At 34.7% G+C, this 17,155-nt stretch overlaps 1 long non-coding RNA gene across 1 annotated transcript in view; it reads left to right on the top strand.

Moving 5' to 3' along the window:
• The window catches only part of LOC143083401 (uncharacterized), a 28,144-nt gene extending 17,680 nt beyond the window's left edge, over positions 1 to 10,464 (top strand). The window contains exons 2-3 of the long non-coding RNA XR_012980688.1: positions 8,505 to 8,651; positions 9,777 to 10,464. This is a non-coding gene — a long non-coding RNA (uncharacterized LOC143083401). The remainder of the gene's footprint in view (positions 1 to 8,504; positions 8,652 to 9,776) is intronic.
• The last annotated feature ends 6,691 nt before the right edge of the window (positions 10,465 to 17,155 follow it).

The raw sequence follows: 17,155 nt of genomic DNA, 5'->3' as shown, positions 1-17,155 counted from the left end.
TTAATATTTTTCAATAATACACAAATAAAGAAATTAAAGACTAAATAAACAAGAAAAGCAGTAGAGCAATAAACAAATGAACTGCAAAAGAAAAGAAAAAACATAGCGGAGTCTTTTTTATAAATATAATTGCCACATACAAGATGTTAAAATACCGCAAATTATGTAATTAATTGTCTAATACAATTACTGTATTAAATTTTGTACATTATTTGTACTCCAACCTAATGAAGGTAAACTGAAGGGAAGAGTACGATAGATTGTAGTGTTCTCCCCGATGGATTGCGATTGTCAAATCCCTGAAGGAGTAGAACCCATCTATTGCTATAGCCATATTGTTGGTATGACATGCAGTTTTTACTAAATTAAATGTTATACAGACGATTTTCTGGTAGAGTAATACACAACTGCGAGAAAGAGAGTGTGCAAGAGCGAGCGAGGGTGTGAGAAGGAGAAGGAGAATGAGAGTGAGAGTATGCGAGAGAGAGAGAGTGTGCGAGAGAGAGAGAGTGTGCGAGTGTGCGAGAGTGTGCGAGTGTGCGAGAGAGAGAGTGTGCGCGAGAGAGACAGAGTGTGCGAGAGTGTGAGAGAGTGTGCGCCAGAGAGAGTGCGCGAGAGTGTGAGAGAGTTTGCGCGAGTGTGAGAGAGATAGTGTGAGCGAGAGAGAATGTGAAAGAGATAATGTGAGAGAGAGAGACAGACTGTGTGAGCGAGCGAGAAAGATAGAGTGAGCGAGCGAGATACAGAGTGTGAGAGAGAGAGAGAGAGAGAGAGAGAGAGAGAGAGTGTGCGAGTGAGAGTTCAGATTATGAGAGTGTGCGAGAGAGAGAGAATTGATAAATCTAGGGATGAGCTTTTAGTTTATACATCAAAACATTTTTCAAATATTACCGAAAATGTTAATCTTAATTCAGACTCAATCACCAGTTGTTCTTGAAAACTTGATAATTATATTTCATGTCCTATACCAGAAAATGTCTTTTTTACCATACCACAAATAAATAATGAATTTGATCTCAATCAGTTAACCACACGTGATGAGATAAAAGCAACATGTCTTGATAATATCAATGCAAAGTTTTTAAAAATGTCATCACACCTAATTTGAGTTCCATTATTCCACATTTTTAATTTAAGCATCAGAAAATCAGTATACCCATCGTTATTCAAACTGGCTAAAGTTCTACCAGTATTTAAAAATAAAGGTTAAAAGAATATATTTTTAACTACAGACCTATTCCAATTTTACCATTACTATCGAAGATTTACTTGAGCGACACGTAAAAACTCATTTGATGAAATATCTAAACAAATATAATCTATTGTATGGCATGCAATCAGGCTTTCGTGCAAACCATTCCTGTCAAACTGCTATGACTTCTTTGTTAGATAAATTATTAAAAGCCGTTGATGAAGGAAATTTAGTAGGGGCAGTATTTTTATATCTGTGTAAAGCTTTTTGATCTTCTAAATCATAAACTGCTCCTTCAAAAATTACAAAAATATAAATGTTCTTATAATTCAATTCATTGGTTTACTTCGTATTTAGCTGATAGACATCAGGTCGTATCAATTTCAAATACTTTTAAAGGTGTATCTACATTAAAAGCAAGTGTACCTCTAGGGTCCGTTTTAGGTCCTATATTATTCTTAATATTTATTAATGATTTGTATTTAGCTGATAGACATCAGGTCGTATCAATTTCAAATACTTTGACAGATGTATCTACATTAAAAGCAGGTGTACCCCAAGGGTCCGTTTTAGGTCCTATATTATTCTTAATATTTATTAATGATTTGCCTTTGTGTAATCCTAATCCTAATCTTGATCTTTTTGCTGATGATAGCACTATTTCTGTAATTGGAAAAGACAAAAGGTATATAAGTCAGACACTCAATGTTGTATTAGAAAATATTTGTCATTGGGTTGCTGGCAATGTAAGTTAATGTGTCAAAAACAAAGACAATGTGTATAGGTTCAAAACAAAAAATGTCTGTCATGTGTAATGACACATTAAATGTATCCATTAATGGTCAAAAGGTTAATGAAAGTCACTGTGAAAAGTCCTGGGTATTTTTGTTGACACCACTCTTTCTTGGTATGATCAAATTAATCATATAATCAAAAAAGTTAATTATTCATTAGCTTTATTAAAAAGAATCAAGAAATACTTGAAACACAATGCACTAATTCTATTTTACAATGCGTATATTCTTCCACATTTGGATTACTTCGTTCAATATGGAGAAACTGTAACAAGTTTTTAGTTGACATTTTACTTAAATTTTTTATTCTAAACGAACGCGATATTCGTGAACCATCTATTGAACTATTTGAGGAATCTGGAATTATTCATTTTACTTAGAGAATACTTTACCACAAATCGTTTTTAATGTATAAAACACCAAAACTGGCACCAAAACATTTATCCAATCTTATAGTGCCTACAAATAGTAAACAATTGCACAATACTCGACTTTCATCATCGGATAATTGTATTGTCCCTAAATCAAAAACAGAATTATACACCAAGTTTTTCTTTTAGTGGTCCAAAAGTGTGGAATTCACTGTCCAGTGAAATTAAAAAAATCAAAATGTATATTTGCAATCAAATACCCTTACAAGTCATTATATTTTTAAAAGTGTTAAATTTATTAGTTAAGCCACAATGTATACCATAGGTGTTTTTGTTGTTGTTATATTGCTTTATATAGTTTACATGTGTGTAATAGTAGATTAATTATGTTTCATTCATATTGTTAATTAACATTGTATGTAGAGAGCCTTATTGAAAATTGGTTTAATCCAAATGAGTTACTCTCTTTAAATAGAGATATTATTATTAGTATTATAGAGCAAGAGTGTGAGAGAGAGAGAAAGCAAAAGTGTGCGAGAGTGTGTGTGAGAGAGAGAGAGAGAGAGAGAGAGAGAGAGAGAGAGAGAGAGAGAGAGAGAGAGAGAGAGAGAGAGAGAGAGAGAGAGAGAGAGAGAGCAAAAGTGTGCGAGAGTGTGTGTGTGTGAGAGAGAGAGAGAGAGAGAGAGAGAGAGAGAGAGCAAAAAGTGTGCGATAGTGAGCAAGAGTGAGTTTGCGAGAAAGAGTATGAGTGTGCAAGAGAAAAAGAAAAATCAAATCGAAAAGTCCCTAATCACATGGCAAAATCAAATGACAAAACACATCATAAACGAATGGACAACAACTGTCATATTCCTGACTTGGTACAGGCATTTTCAAATGTAGAAAATGTTGGATAAAACCTTGTTTTAAACCTCTCACTTTGTACGACAGTCTCTTCAAATTCCGTTATATTTACAATGATGCGTGAACTAAACAGACATAATAAATAAAGTAGTCAAAATATAGGTACAGTAGTCATTATCGTGTTATTTTTGTCGTTCAATGTTTAAACTCTAAAATTTCACATTGGCATAAGAGAGAGTAAGAGTATGAATGTGCGAGAGAGCAAGAGTGAGCGATAGAATGTGAGAGCGAGAGAGCAAGAGTGAGCGATAGAATGTGAGAGCGAGAGAGCAAGAGTGTGCGATAGAATGTGAGAGCGAGAGAGCAAGAGTGAGCGAGAGAATGTGAGAGCGAGAGAGCAAGAGTGAGCGATAGAATGTGAGAGCGAGAGAGCAAGAGTGAGCGAGAGAATGTGAGAGCGAGAGAGCAAGAGTGAGCGAGAGAATGTGAGAGCGAGAGAGCAAGAGTGAGCGATAGAATGTGAGAGCGAGAGAGCAAGAGTGAGCGATAGAATGTGAGAGCGAGAGAGCAAGAGTGAGCGAGAGAATGTGAGAGCGAGAGAGCAAGAGTGAGCGATAGAATGTGAGAGCGAGAGAGCAAGAGTGAGCGAGAGAATGTGAGAGCGAGAGAGCAAGAGTGAGCGATAGAATGTGAGAGCGAGAGAGCAAGAGTGAGCGATAGAATGTGAGAGCGAGAGAGCAAGAGTGAGCGATAGAATGTGAGAGCAAGAGAGCAAGAGTGAGCGATAGAATGTGAGAGCGAGAGAGCAAGAGTGAGCGAGAGAATGTGAGAGCGAGAGAGCAAGAGTGAGCGACAGAATGTGAGAGCGAGAGAGCAAGAGTGGGCGAGAGAATGTGAGAGCAAGAGAGCAAGAGTGAGCGATAGAATGTGAGAGCGAGAGAGCAAGAGTGAGCGAGAGAATGTGAGAGCGAGAAAGCAAGAGTGAGCGAGAGAATGTGAGAGCGAGAGAGCAAGAGTGAGCGAGAGAATGTGAGAGCGAGAGAGCAAGAGTGAGCGAGAGAATGTGAGAGCGAGAGAGCAAGAATGGGCGAGAGAATGTGAGAGAAAGAGAGCAAGAGTGAGCGATAGAATGTGAGAGCGAGAGAGCAAGAGTGAGCGAGAGAATGTGAGAGCGAGAGAGCAAGAGTGAGCGAGAGAATGCGAGAGCGAGAGAGCAAGAGTGAGCGATAGAATGTGAGAGCGAGAGAGCAAGAGTGAGCGATAGAATGTGAGAGCGAGAGAGCAAGAGTGAGCGATAGAATGTGAGAGCGAGAGAGCAAGAGTGAGCGATAGAATGTGAGAGCGAGAGAGCAAGAGTGGGCGAGAGAATGTGAGAGCAAGAGAGCAAGAGTGAGCGATAGAATGTGAGAGCGAGAGAGCAAGAGTGAGCGAGAGAATGTGAGAGCGAGAGAGCAACAGTGAGCGATAGAATGTGAGAGCGAGAGAGCAAGAGTGAGCGATAGAATGTGAGAGCGAGAGAGCAAGAGTGAGCGATAGAATGTGAGAGCGAGAGAGCAAGAGTGAGCGATAGAATGTGAGAGCGAGAGAGCAAGAGTGAGCGATAGAACGTGAGAGCGAGAGAGCAAGAGTGAGCGATATAACGTGAGAGCGAGAGAGCAAGAGTGAGCGAGAGAATGTGAGAGCGAGAGAGCAAGAGTGAGCGATAGAATATGAGAGCGAGAGAGCAAGAGTGAGCGACAGAATGTGAGAGCGAGAGAGCAAGAGTGAGCGAGAGAATATGGGAGCGAGAGAAACGTGAGCGAGAGTGAGGAACAGCAGACTTGTGAATGAGCGGGAGAAGAAGGATGTAAAATAAGAATGTGAATTAATGTTTGACGAAATCATGATTGGAAGAGGGTTAGCTTAAAAGAAGGTAATTTGTATGTAAGATATAGTAAAATATCAAACAATGTAGGTTTTTCTGAAACTCGTGTGTTTATGCCCCCGAAATTTTTATTGTAATCATCCTTTCACTCCCTTTCTGAAGTTTTTTTTCTTTCTCAAAATTTAAAATCAAAATATGTTCTATGGTTTCACACTAGTAATTTTGGGGCCCTTTATAGCTTTTTGTTCTATGTGAGCCAATGCTCCTTGTTGAAGGCCGTACATTGACCTATAATGGTTTACTTTTATAAATTGGTATTTGGATGGAGATTTGTCTCCTTGGCACTCATACGACATCTTCCTATATCTAGTATTAAATAAATTAAATCGCATGCCTTCACATAGGATAAATTAAAAAAAAGATTGGTGTCTTCAATATACTGAAAGAAAACCTCGTAGGAATACGTTGTATATCTTGTAAATGATGTTAAAGATATATAAATTTATTATACTGCTGATAACGCTAAAAAGACTTTGGATTAATTGAAACAGAATATTTTCATCCAATATGATCATTTTCATGAAAAACCGCTGATGTTTTTTTTTCAACTTAAACAAATAAAATCTAAAAGACATTGATGTACAAGATACTCTATAACATTAATCAGGAAAATCGCTTTGAAGACTACTACAACATGTAATTGGATTGCCTTATTATAACTTTGATGATCTCGTTTGTTAGATCACAGAAAGCTTTACATGAAAAAACACTCTAATTAGTTATCAAAAGTACCAGGATTATAATTTAGTACGCCAGACGCGCGTTTCGTCGTGACTGATTTATTGAAACATATAGTCAATATGCTTAAATACATTTTGTCTTGAATTCAGATCAACAATGTCACTTTTTGTCAAGACTCTACAGGGGAATTCAAACTTAAGATTTCAACCGACAACACCACATGTACTGTGTACAGCTCAAAATACCACTAGACCAGATAAACAAATATTTTGAGGTTAGCGTAGGAAATATATTTGATCATCTTTGTACAAGGATTATTTGCGTACGCGTACCGAAGAATTAAATGGCCGAAAAGATGATTATTGTTATTTTTCCTTTAGAAAAAAATCAAAAGTCGATTAAATCTACACATATTAATCATTACTTTAAGTTTTATGTATATCATACTAGTTTCGAATCTTTTCATGTGAAATACCACATAAATAGTACGTCACATCCGGTTTCATACGAAAATACAATAGGACAGTTGAATGAAATAAATCCTGCATTTCATTGTAGAACAAAAATCCATGCACATTAACTAGTATCTTGAGTAATTTAAAGCATTATTCCTATTTCAACTTTGTGTTTTATCTAAAATACGTCGGAAACTTAAATTTGAAATGACATGGTTACTTTACTTGTTGACAGGAAAAAAGGGGGAATCTTGTATGAGTAACTTCCAGTGATTGTTATGATCTTATATGCAATGAAATGTTATGTAAAATATTGACGGTAGTATTGGACAAGATAAAACTTTACTTTTGTCAAGTACATGTAATTCTTATTTAAAACAAAGATAAATTCTGGACTTTTTTTAACATGTTTAAGAACAAGTCGAACTTATCTGATGTTTGGTAGTTGTCGTTTGTTGATTTGGTTCATAAGTATTTGTTGGTCATTGTTTTTTTTATATAGATTAGACCGTTGGGTTTCCAGTTTGGATGTTTTTTCACTATTAATTTTTGGGTCTTTTATAGCTTGCTGTTCGGTGTGAGCCAAGGCTCCGTGTTGAAGACCGCACTTTGACCTTTGTGACTTAGACGGAGAGTTGTCTCATGCATTGGCACTCATACCACCTATTCTTATATCTATTAACACAGACTTAACGACGAAAAAAACATTGATGGCATTACTCCATTAAAATTCCAAGATAATCCTACATTAAATTGTTGAATTATTAAGAGCATTATAATTGCCTTTTTATATTTCAAAAGGGAACATGACCTTTTAAGAATGAATTAACACAATTTTTATTTCTATGAATATATTGTTTCACATCACTGTCTAACTATTTTTATCGGTCATGTTATATGTACTTAGTAAATTATCAGATGCTTTTATTTAGAAATTGAAAGAATGCATCGAATTTATTTCAAAACGATCTGAAGTGTGATTTATTTGCGATTGCATCTAGGGAAATGTGACAAATGTGGGAAAAACAAACAAAATTGATGTTCAAAATAATATAACAAATAGTTTCAAGTATCAGTAATTTACAAGTATTATCATTTTTTATTTGCGTATTCATTAAAGCCATTTGATTTTGTTAGGTTTATTTTCGGATGAACAATACACTTCCTGTGTAATTAAGATTTTTAAAGCATTTTACTACAACAACCACATGACTAGAACACTCTCGGAAATTATGTCACGTGCACGAATTTTAGTAAGGCATTGCCATGCATCTTAGGGTTTGGTGGTGGTGGTGGGGGGTTGATTTGATTTGTTTTCATGCAATTAACATTCGTGTCCTTGTCGACTTAAATTTAAAAAAAAACTTTAATTGTTTAGATACAAGAATAAGAATAATAAAATCCAAACAATAGAATTGTTATTAAAATACAAAAAAAAAAAAAAAAAAAAAAAAAAAAAAAAAACCAAAACCAAACAAACTGACAGACAGGCATTTAGTAATTACAAAAATTACAAAACGATAGACATTAAACACTACAAACATGTATCATTGAAAAAAAAAAAATAGATTACATGCACGAACAAGAGTGTTTTTCTAACCCAATATTTAATTCTGTTTCTATTTTAAGTTCATAAAATAAATAGTGCGACTTTTTTTCACGACAAAACTGTTGTGTACATCTCTAGTTTTTTAAGTCTCCATTATATTTATACACATGTCATACACCATCATTTTACCCATTGTTTTTATATTCAATTGAAGCATTTTTTGAATCGCGTTTTTTGTCTGTAAATACATAGACCTGTATTTTAACTGCTCAACATTAGGTTAACAACCATAAAGAAAAGAAACAATGGTCAATATAAAATAAAGTCACACGAATCAAGTGTCTTCTCGTGAAAGGCATCATCTTGTAATAAATATTATAAACTCAGATAAAACTTTTTTTAAAGCTTAAGGCATAATGATTCGACTACATGTTAGAATTACGACATGTATGTTAGTTGTTTTGTTTTACTGTTATTTAAAGTACGGGTTTAGACCAGTTGTTTGGTTAACATACCACCACTCTGGAAGATGCAATACTGTTGGGTTTTTATTTGTTGTTATGAAAAACATTACTATGTCACGCTGTGTATATCGATTACAGCACCATTACATTGTATATATCCATATATTTACAGATATATCCCAAAACATACTAACATAATTATATTTCATTTGTTATTCATTGTATTTACAGATGAGAAAGAAAAATTCAATTTCACACAACGATTCAACAAATACAGATAGTTCGACTGGACGATCGCTTACTGAAACAAAAATTGCATTCGCCAACGTCACAGTGGTTGTATCTGCAGTATTCTGTATTTGCTATATTCCTTTTTTGGTAAGTACTAAGTAAAGTCTAGAAGAGTTTCGAAAGGAAATTCATCAGTCGAAAAAGTCCGAGACAGCAGGAAATAGATAGGGAAAGGGCATGCACTCATACAGTATCAGTAAATCGGATTAAATATTAAGTATGAAAAATCAAACTTCATGTGCTATTTTTATAAAATTACCGTAAAACTTTTGAGTGTTGTGTCTGATTTAAGGTAACACGTTTAATAAGCAACCAAAGGGAGAGAGGAACATATGAATCTCATTGGAAGTATGTTAACATGTAGCGTGTATGAACACAGCTACGAAAAATGTCAAGAATACGAGGAATAAGAGCATACATAAAAGAGTACTAAAATTTAAAAAAAAAGGAGAACACAATTTCCATAAAGTAGGGGGAGAAAACCAACCCGTGTTCCCCTTTTAACGTCCCTGAATGGTAACTAATAACTGTAAGTGGTTTCAAGATTAGTTAACAGCCTTTGCAAAAAAAAAAAAAAAAAAAAAAAAAACAACACACACGAAAAGCCACCGTCTTCGAGACTTTTTCCTGATTTTTAAGGCTTTCTTGGTAAATGTATCTACTCAAGATTGTCAAAACACATGAACGATTGTACAACTTCCTTGTGTAGAAAGATCTGCTTACCCTTCCGGAGCACCTGAGATCACCCCAGTTTTTGGTAGGGTCCGTGTTGTTTACTCTTTAGTGAGGGTCTGGATTGGGGGGGGGGGGGGTTCTGCTATTCTGTAAACATTTAATTTTCACCTCCTTTTTTCTCTAATCTTCAAAAAATTAACCCCTTTTTTTCTCTAATCTTCAAAAAACTAATACTTTTTTCTCTAATTTTCAATTGTTTTGCCCGTTATTCTCTAATCTTCATTTTTTTAAGGGCATTATTCTTTAATTATTTAACCCCATCCAAACCCATTTTAGTGTTTTATGTTTTGTCATGTGTACTATTATTTGTCTGTTGCTCTTTTCATTTTTTAGCCATGACGTTGTCAGTTTTGTTTTACGATTTATGAGTTTGACTGTCCCTCTGGTATCTTTCGCCCATTCTTTTGAAGTCGCCGTCTTGATATAAGTGTGTATCTTTGCTAATACTTTATTCAGATGATTATTTTTCTGTTGAAGGCTCGATTGCTGTATGACGTCATAGTGACAAATGTAAAGACGCAGGATGGTTTTTACCATTCGATCACGATGTCGTTGTTATTTCTAGCACCATTATTGAATCCAGTTGTCTACGTTATTTGTAATAAGCGCTATCGTTCCTTTATAGTTTATTCTGTCAGAAGGAGAATTTCTAACATGTGCTCGAAACGGTCAAATAAAATAGATTTGATAGACCACAATTCATCATTAGGTTCAACCTCAAAGAAGATTACGGCGTCATCTCTGTTATAAGACAAATAAATGAAGGTCAAAATTATTAGATAAATGAAGGTCAAATAAAATGGATTTGATAGACCACAATGCATCATAAGGTTCAACCTCAACTTGAGAAGATCACGGCGTCATCTGTGTATAAGAAAGACAAATTAAAGTTTATATTGAATAAGTACTGTATGCTTTTCTTTGAATGCAATATTTAACAAAATTGTTACAGTAAACCTGCATTAACTTGAGCATATAGATATAGACTATTATATGTTACGTACTACATTTACAATGTACATGCGCGTGTATGCTAAAGTGACACATGGGTCATCAAGTTTGTTTATTTATCTACTTCATAAGATTATTTTTGTAGAGTTTTGGTTAACAGGATTTTCACATTAACACAATTATAGGATTTATTGTGAAGAGAATAAAAGAACACCGTCAACACGGTGGGTATGGTTGTCCTGCGAGAGAACGTACTGTGCTGGTGATTTGGTCCTGTCAGGTGCTGGTGGGTCCTGATTCTGTGCTGGTGGGTTTGTTTACATTGTATCAGAACGGCAATAAAACGACTGTTTTGTTGCTTAATTTTTCTCTGATGCGTCATAAGTACTATGCAAAGTATATTACAACAATATTATATTGCAAAAGTCGTACAAGTTCGTTAAACGGAATTGTCCTGACGCTGTGCTGGTGATAAGAAAAACGGTCCTGGTACTGTGCTCCAATGTCCTGGTTCTGTGCCTTTATATTTTAGTTAAAAGAAGCATATATTCAAGATCATTGATGCTGCATTGTTATTGACTAATTAACTGTGGTCTGCTTTCTTGAAATTGACATTGTTGTGAATCTGTTTACTGTTATTATGAGAGAAAAAATACACCTATTTTTTTATTTATTTTTTTTTAAATTAACTGTAATTTTATTTATTGGCCTGTTGATGGAACCCTTCTTGCCCCTTTTAAGATAAGAAAATATGTTAACGATTTTCGGGATTACGATCATTTTGCAAGATTACCAAAATACGTTGTAATTTATACAATACTTATATAATGCAGATGATGTGGTATGTTTGTTGTCAATGGAAAAATTTCCATAAGAAACCAAAGAAAGTATGTGTTAACAACCATACGTCATCGTACGACCTTCAACAATAACCGATAAAATAAAAATGTAAAAGGTTTTGCATAAAAATGGAGAGCAAAAATATAGAAAAAAGGACTTACTGAGCGTTTGAATCATATGTCTTTAGCAGCTTTAAACACATTTGTTTGTGAACAATTGAGTGCTGACTATAAGAATGACAATAGTATTGCGGGTTTGCTTGTTTTGGGTTTTTTTTCGGGGTGGGGGGGGGGGGGATAAGTTAATGCGAGGTTACAGTGAAAGTTTTAAGCTTGGAATAGTTTCCCGTAAGATTTAAAAGTTGTATTTTAAAAGAAAAATGTATCTTATAGCTATTAAGGTAGATGGGGTGTCTAAATTATAATCCATAGAATCTTTTAATAATTTGCCAAAATGTAGTTCATATCCTGCTTGTTTAAAAACATTAATAAAAAGAATGGGTCACCGGACTTATTTTCACGCTACAGGTTGTTCAAAATTGTAAAGATTTTGTATAGATTATGCATGGGAAACCCATTTTTCCGCCATAAAACGCAAACCACACCATAGAATTTTGAGATAAAATATGAGAAGATAGCTTCAATATTATGCTTTCAGATAAGAAAAAGAAAAAATGGGGTCACCGGACTCGTTTTCTTGCTACATGTAAAAATGGGTAAATTCCTAACACATTCTGGTCCGAGACCACAATTGTCGTCCCTTGATTTTCGTTGTTCACGAATATAGTCCCTAGTGTTAACAGTGGGTTACTTGCCAATAATTTTTATACCCCTTCCAAATTTATTTCTCCATGTTTAATGCCTCAAATTGTAAGTAGGGGGGTGAAATTACACTGTAAAAAAATTTGGGTCCAGAATTTTACAGGAAAGTAGTGATTCGGTCCAGCTGAAAAAGGTTAAAAATTAGCACTTCGGAAGCTGTCAAAAGATTTCAAGACACCCTAAACACAAAATTGTCCATATTTTGAGTTTGAGGCGATGAAGTTTTCTATAATTTTGATATAATTTGTCCCAAAAGTAGTACAACACACTGTAAACATTTCATTGAGAAAGCGCAGGTGGGATTTTTTTAATTTTCATTTATGTTCTAAAAGAAATGCACTACGAATTAATTGTGTTCTCGGACCTTCTATTGTAAAAGTAACACTATCAGGATTATCTGCCCTTGCATTTGAGTTGCCTCCCCTTATTTGACAAAGTTGGAAAAAAATGAATCAAACAAAAGGATTCTTATTTTTGTAAAATACAATTATAAATATGATCAAACATGGCATTTTCTATATTATAATGAAAATTCTTACACATGAATTACCTACTACTATAAAAATTTGCACATTTCATCAAAGATCTAGACCTTGTTTTCTAGTATTTCAAAATCCAAGATGGAGGAAGACACCCTATCTACCTTAAGAATCACTTGCTGTATCTGTAAGATATTTTCAACATTTTTTTTTGTCTGAAGGGTTATCAGGTATTTTTTTTCGAAAACCTAGTACACACTAACAAAACTAAGATTTCTTAGCTTTTTCATTTCAAAATTCCAAAATAGCTTGTTAGCTAAACCGTGAGGTCATTGTTAGGTAAGGTAAAGTACCCTCCTTTCGAAGTAGCTTGGTCCTACAGACAGAAAGATGTGTCATTTGTCGGACTAGTCTACTCTTAAAGTAGGGTAGTTTACATAACTTACAATGACTTTTCTGTTCAGCAAGCAAGATAACGAAAGTATTCCCTTTGTCTACACACTCATTGAAATTGGCTGTAATATTGCAAAAGTTCAAGCGATTGGGGCAAACTTACCGAGTAAAAAAAATCAAAATGTCTATCTACCTTGCACATTTTTGAAAATTCAGATCAGATAACGAAACTGGGTCCAGCAACATTTATAAGCAATTTAAGATTGACCCTCACAGTTTCCATTCACCACAAATATTCTCGTTACAACGAATCATTTAAATACAAAAATACGAGTTGCAGCCTTTGGTTATCTATTTTAAAATAATTGTATACGGATAAAGTTATGAAAGGCAGCAGGGTCACCTGGGTGAGGAGTCCGTGTCATCTGAAATAAATGCTAAGCATATATCTAGATAGCGACAGATAACCATGACATTAAAAAACTCTCTTCTTTTCGATTTTTTTCGAACAAATTGACACATAAAATGAATTATATTGTATTGTGGAATTTTTAACTTGTGTTCAATTCATTGGTTACACCTTTTACTAGAATAACAATCCTGTCAAGTATGAGCTGGGTAAAATATTTCAGAAAAGAAGATGGAAATGTGAAAGTTTCAGTGCGTCAGGTGCAACAGCATACGAACAGCTAACATGCCTTGTCAGGGTGGAAGCTAAAAAGTCCACGAAAATTTGATTTAAAACCTCTATTCGTTCCAACAAAGTTAATGATATTTTGTTGAGGATTTAACCATCTACGACAACTAGATTTTTTTTTAGAATTTACAGCTCTTCTATAAATACATGCAAAGCAAACCTTGATTATATCGCTTGCTATGATTGTTTGGATGGTTGTAAACGACAGGTAAGTAGTATGTTTACTATATACTAGAATTTGTTTGGACAATAAACATTAACTTCAATTCCTGTCAGTTTGTATTTGTCCAATCAAATCCCAGTATGTATTGAATCTCCGCCTACCTATTGTTTGAAAATATCCTTGGAGCAAACATAGCAAGCAAGTCAATCAAAGATATTTTTTGCATGCTTTTAAAGAAGAGTTTTACTATATAATGCAAAGAAGCGTTTAAGTCTTTCGCCAAAAAATACTATCAATTTCTTTTTGTCCTATGTAAACTTCCGTACCATTTCCTTCCATTCATGATCATTAAATTGAACTGTAAAATATTTCTTGGTACCTTCTTAATTCCTTTATAAGTCTTATGTAAACATAATTATGACAATAACTATTGTGAGCACAAGATTCACTGCACACTTTTAATTAAAGTTCTGCTTAATCAAACATTAAAATGTGAACTTAAGTTTTGAGACTTTTTAAATCGACACGATTGGGATTTTTGCATATGAGAACATGGTTTATCTATTAGTTGAAAATGCGGCTTTGAACTAGCTTTCAGTACCTGTGAGCATTTGTTGTTCAATAATGTGTGTCTTTGTGTTATTATTTTTGTGATAAATTGTAGTGTTGCTACACCACTGTAACAATGAAGGAGAAATGGGGGGGGGGGGGGGGGGTTGAGTAAGTGGGGAGGTGTATGCGGAGCGCTAACAAACATGTCTATGCAGCATGGGCTTTGATCATTGTTGAAGCATCAATGTAAGGGGCATTTAATATCTTAATAAAACTATTTTTATTTCAGATAGTATATATTGTTATCTGATATTGGACGAAAGCAGGGGCGGGTCCAGGATTTTTGAAAGAGGGGGCGTAGTTTTAAAAGATCGCCGAGCGGAGCGAGGCGAATAAAAATTTTGGGCACTTTTCAGGACTAAAAACATAAAATAAGTGAAATATGGACTTTTTAAACGGTTCCTGGCGTGGGGCATGCATATTTTGTAGTTGCTGTTAAGGTGTAAGGGCTGGACATTTTCGATGCTGTATTCTCCCTATATAGCTATTAATAATTGTCTATCATAAAATGATAGTATGGATCCAAAGCTATGTACTTATACATTTAATGTGGGATTTGTCAGTAAAACATAGACATGGACAATTCTCGCACGTATGTTGTAAGTTAAGTTAGAATAACCTCATAGATTTCTTGTTGTAAACAAGTAAACGCTGGGCTATTCGATTGAATTTGAAATACGACCGACACGAGATAAAAAAGACAAACAAACAATTTTTATTCCAATGTTTGGTTGATATGTTTCACCAACAGACATTCCGGTCAAACATGAAAACCCCAGCCACAAAAAAAATGCCCGCTTTTATTCATCATGTTCATTTAATGCTAAATAATTCTGTTGGGAATTTTCCTTTCTAATAGCAAAAAGTGGACAAGTTTTTTTTTTGCGTCCAGAATTTTTGTTTAAGGCAAAAATCAGAGTCAATTTTTTTCTCTCAAATATCTAAGACTGTCTCCTCAAATCAAATGGTTCGTAGTTACGACTTTAAATCTATATAGAGCTTATACTGACTGGGGATCATTATTCAGCTATGTTATTTTTAAAGACTGGGGCGTTTGGGGTTAAACATGTTTCCGTAGTTAGATAATATTGCTGTGGAACTTTTTTTTATGAGAGTGTAATAGTCTATAGAGCATTTTTTCTGTTTGGTGGAAGAGTGAAATAGAAGTCATTATGTTCTTGCTAAATCCTGTGTTGCTTTGAAGGTGTCATCATTGTCATCCTCGTCCTACGCAATGTGTTACTGTAATTTGAATTTCAAAATGACTGAGAGACGTTTTATTCGACGCACTGCAGGTCAACTCCACCATAGCGAATCACATAAATTTGATAATCAGTAAATTCCAGCGAAAAATATCTTTATAAGTCAAGAATTGTCGCATAAAAATTAAATACTAGTACACGGGAAATGGCAAAGTTCACGAAGTCTAGTCTGATTAATCATTTTACAAAAAAAAAAAAAAAGTCCGAGCAAAAGGGGGGGGGGGGCGTACGCCCTCTACGCCCCCCTCTGGATCCGCCACTGGAAAGAGGTTGCCCTGTTATGTAATTGTGTAATACAAGTAACGATCATTTGAAAACACATATTAAACAGTCAAATGGATGCACAAGAGCTAAAATAGGAGTCATAGATCCTATTGACAATAATTATCTGCCCAATTTTATTGATTTTGTAACATTTGTTTCAAATATGAGCAACTTCTTATCCAAAATCACCAGCACCGTATCAGGACCCACCAGCACAATGACAGGACCCACCAGCACAGTATCAGGACATGAATAAATTGAAAAAATGCTAAATTTTAATAAATTGCAATGTTTTTTCACAAAATAGTTTTGTCGTGTGGATTGCGGTATAGAAAGCGGACTCTATGAGCATTTTTGTTTTATTTTTTCAGTTCGAGATTTTCTGAAAATGAGCATTTTTGTGTTACGCTTACTGAAACAGTTTAGAGGGTCAACTTTTTAATGGTTTACATATGAACCCATAAGAAACAAAATTGAAAAATCTAACTGTTTTCTTCTATTTTTTATGAGTGAAAACGTCAAAAATCATCATTTTCGTCTTTGTTTACATTTTTTCATTGATCACCAGCACCCGTCAGGACCGAATCACCAGCACAGAACATTCTCTCGCAGGACAACCATACCCACCGTGGTCAAGTCTTAATCAAATCTGTGTATTCAAAGCAAAAATTAAGCTACACGCTCACATATAATCAGTATTGTTAACATGTATTCCCCGAGTGAAAAAAAACCTAGACAGTTCGTTCCATTAATTTACGACCTAAATGAGATATGTTCACAATCATGTTCTTATGTATATGCAAAATCACAATGACATATCTAATGAATACAAGGGTTCTTAGTGAGGGCCCTCATGGGGTTTTTGATTATGTGATTACTTGGCCGTTTTTTTAATGATTATTTGATTATTAAGCCAAATATTTCATGATTATTTGATTACCTAGGACTGTATTTTTAGTTTATGATTATTTGATTACTAAAGATAAGCAAATATTTAATGATTATGTGATTATATTGGCAAAAAAATGGTGATTATGTGATTACTAGGACCCCCCATGAGGGGCCTCCTTAGTAGTAAAGTCAACCATACCTGCAAGTATTACGAGCGCCACCATAGGGTGGTTGGCCGATATGAAATATCGTACATGTAGATGACCACGAATATGCTTAAATGGTCGTAATCAAAATCTATCATAAATGAATTGAGAATAGAAATGGGGAATATATCAAAGAGACAACAAGTCGGCCGAAGAGAAAACAACAGCCGAAGGCCACCATTGGGTCTTCAATACGGCTAGAAAATGCAGAACCCGGAGTTGTGCTTCAAACAAAAATGTGTACTATTTTAGTGATAATGGACGTCATACTAAACTC

This window comes from Mytilus galloprovincialis, chromosome 7 (genome assembly GCF_965363235.1).
Source record: "Mytilus galloprovincialis chromosome 7, xbMytGall1.hap1.1, whole genome shotgun sequence".
Lineage (NCBI taxonomy): Eukaryota > Metazoa > Mollusca > Bivalvia > Mytilida > Mytilidae > Mytilus > Mytilus galloprovincialis.
This window is presented reverse-complemented; position numbering and strand designations above follow the sequence as displayed.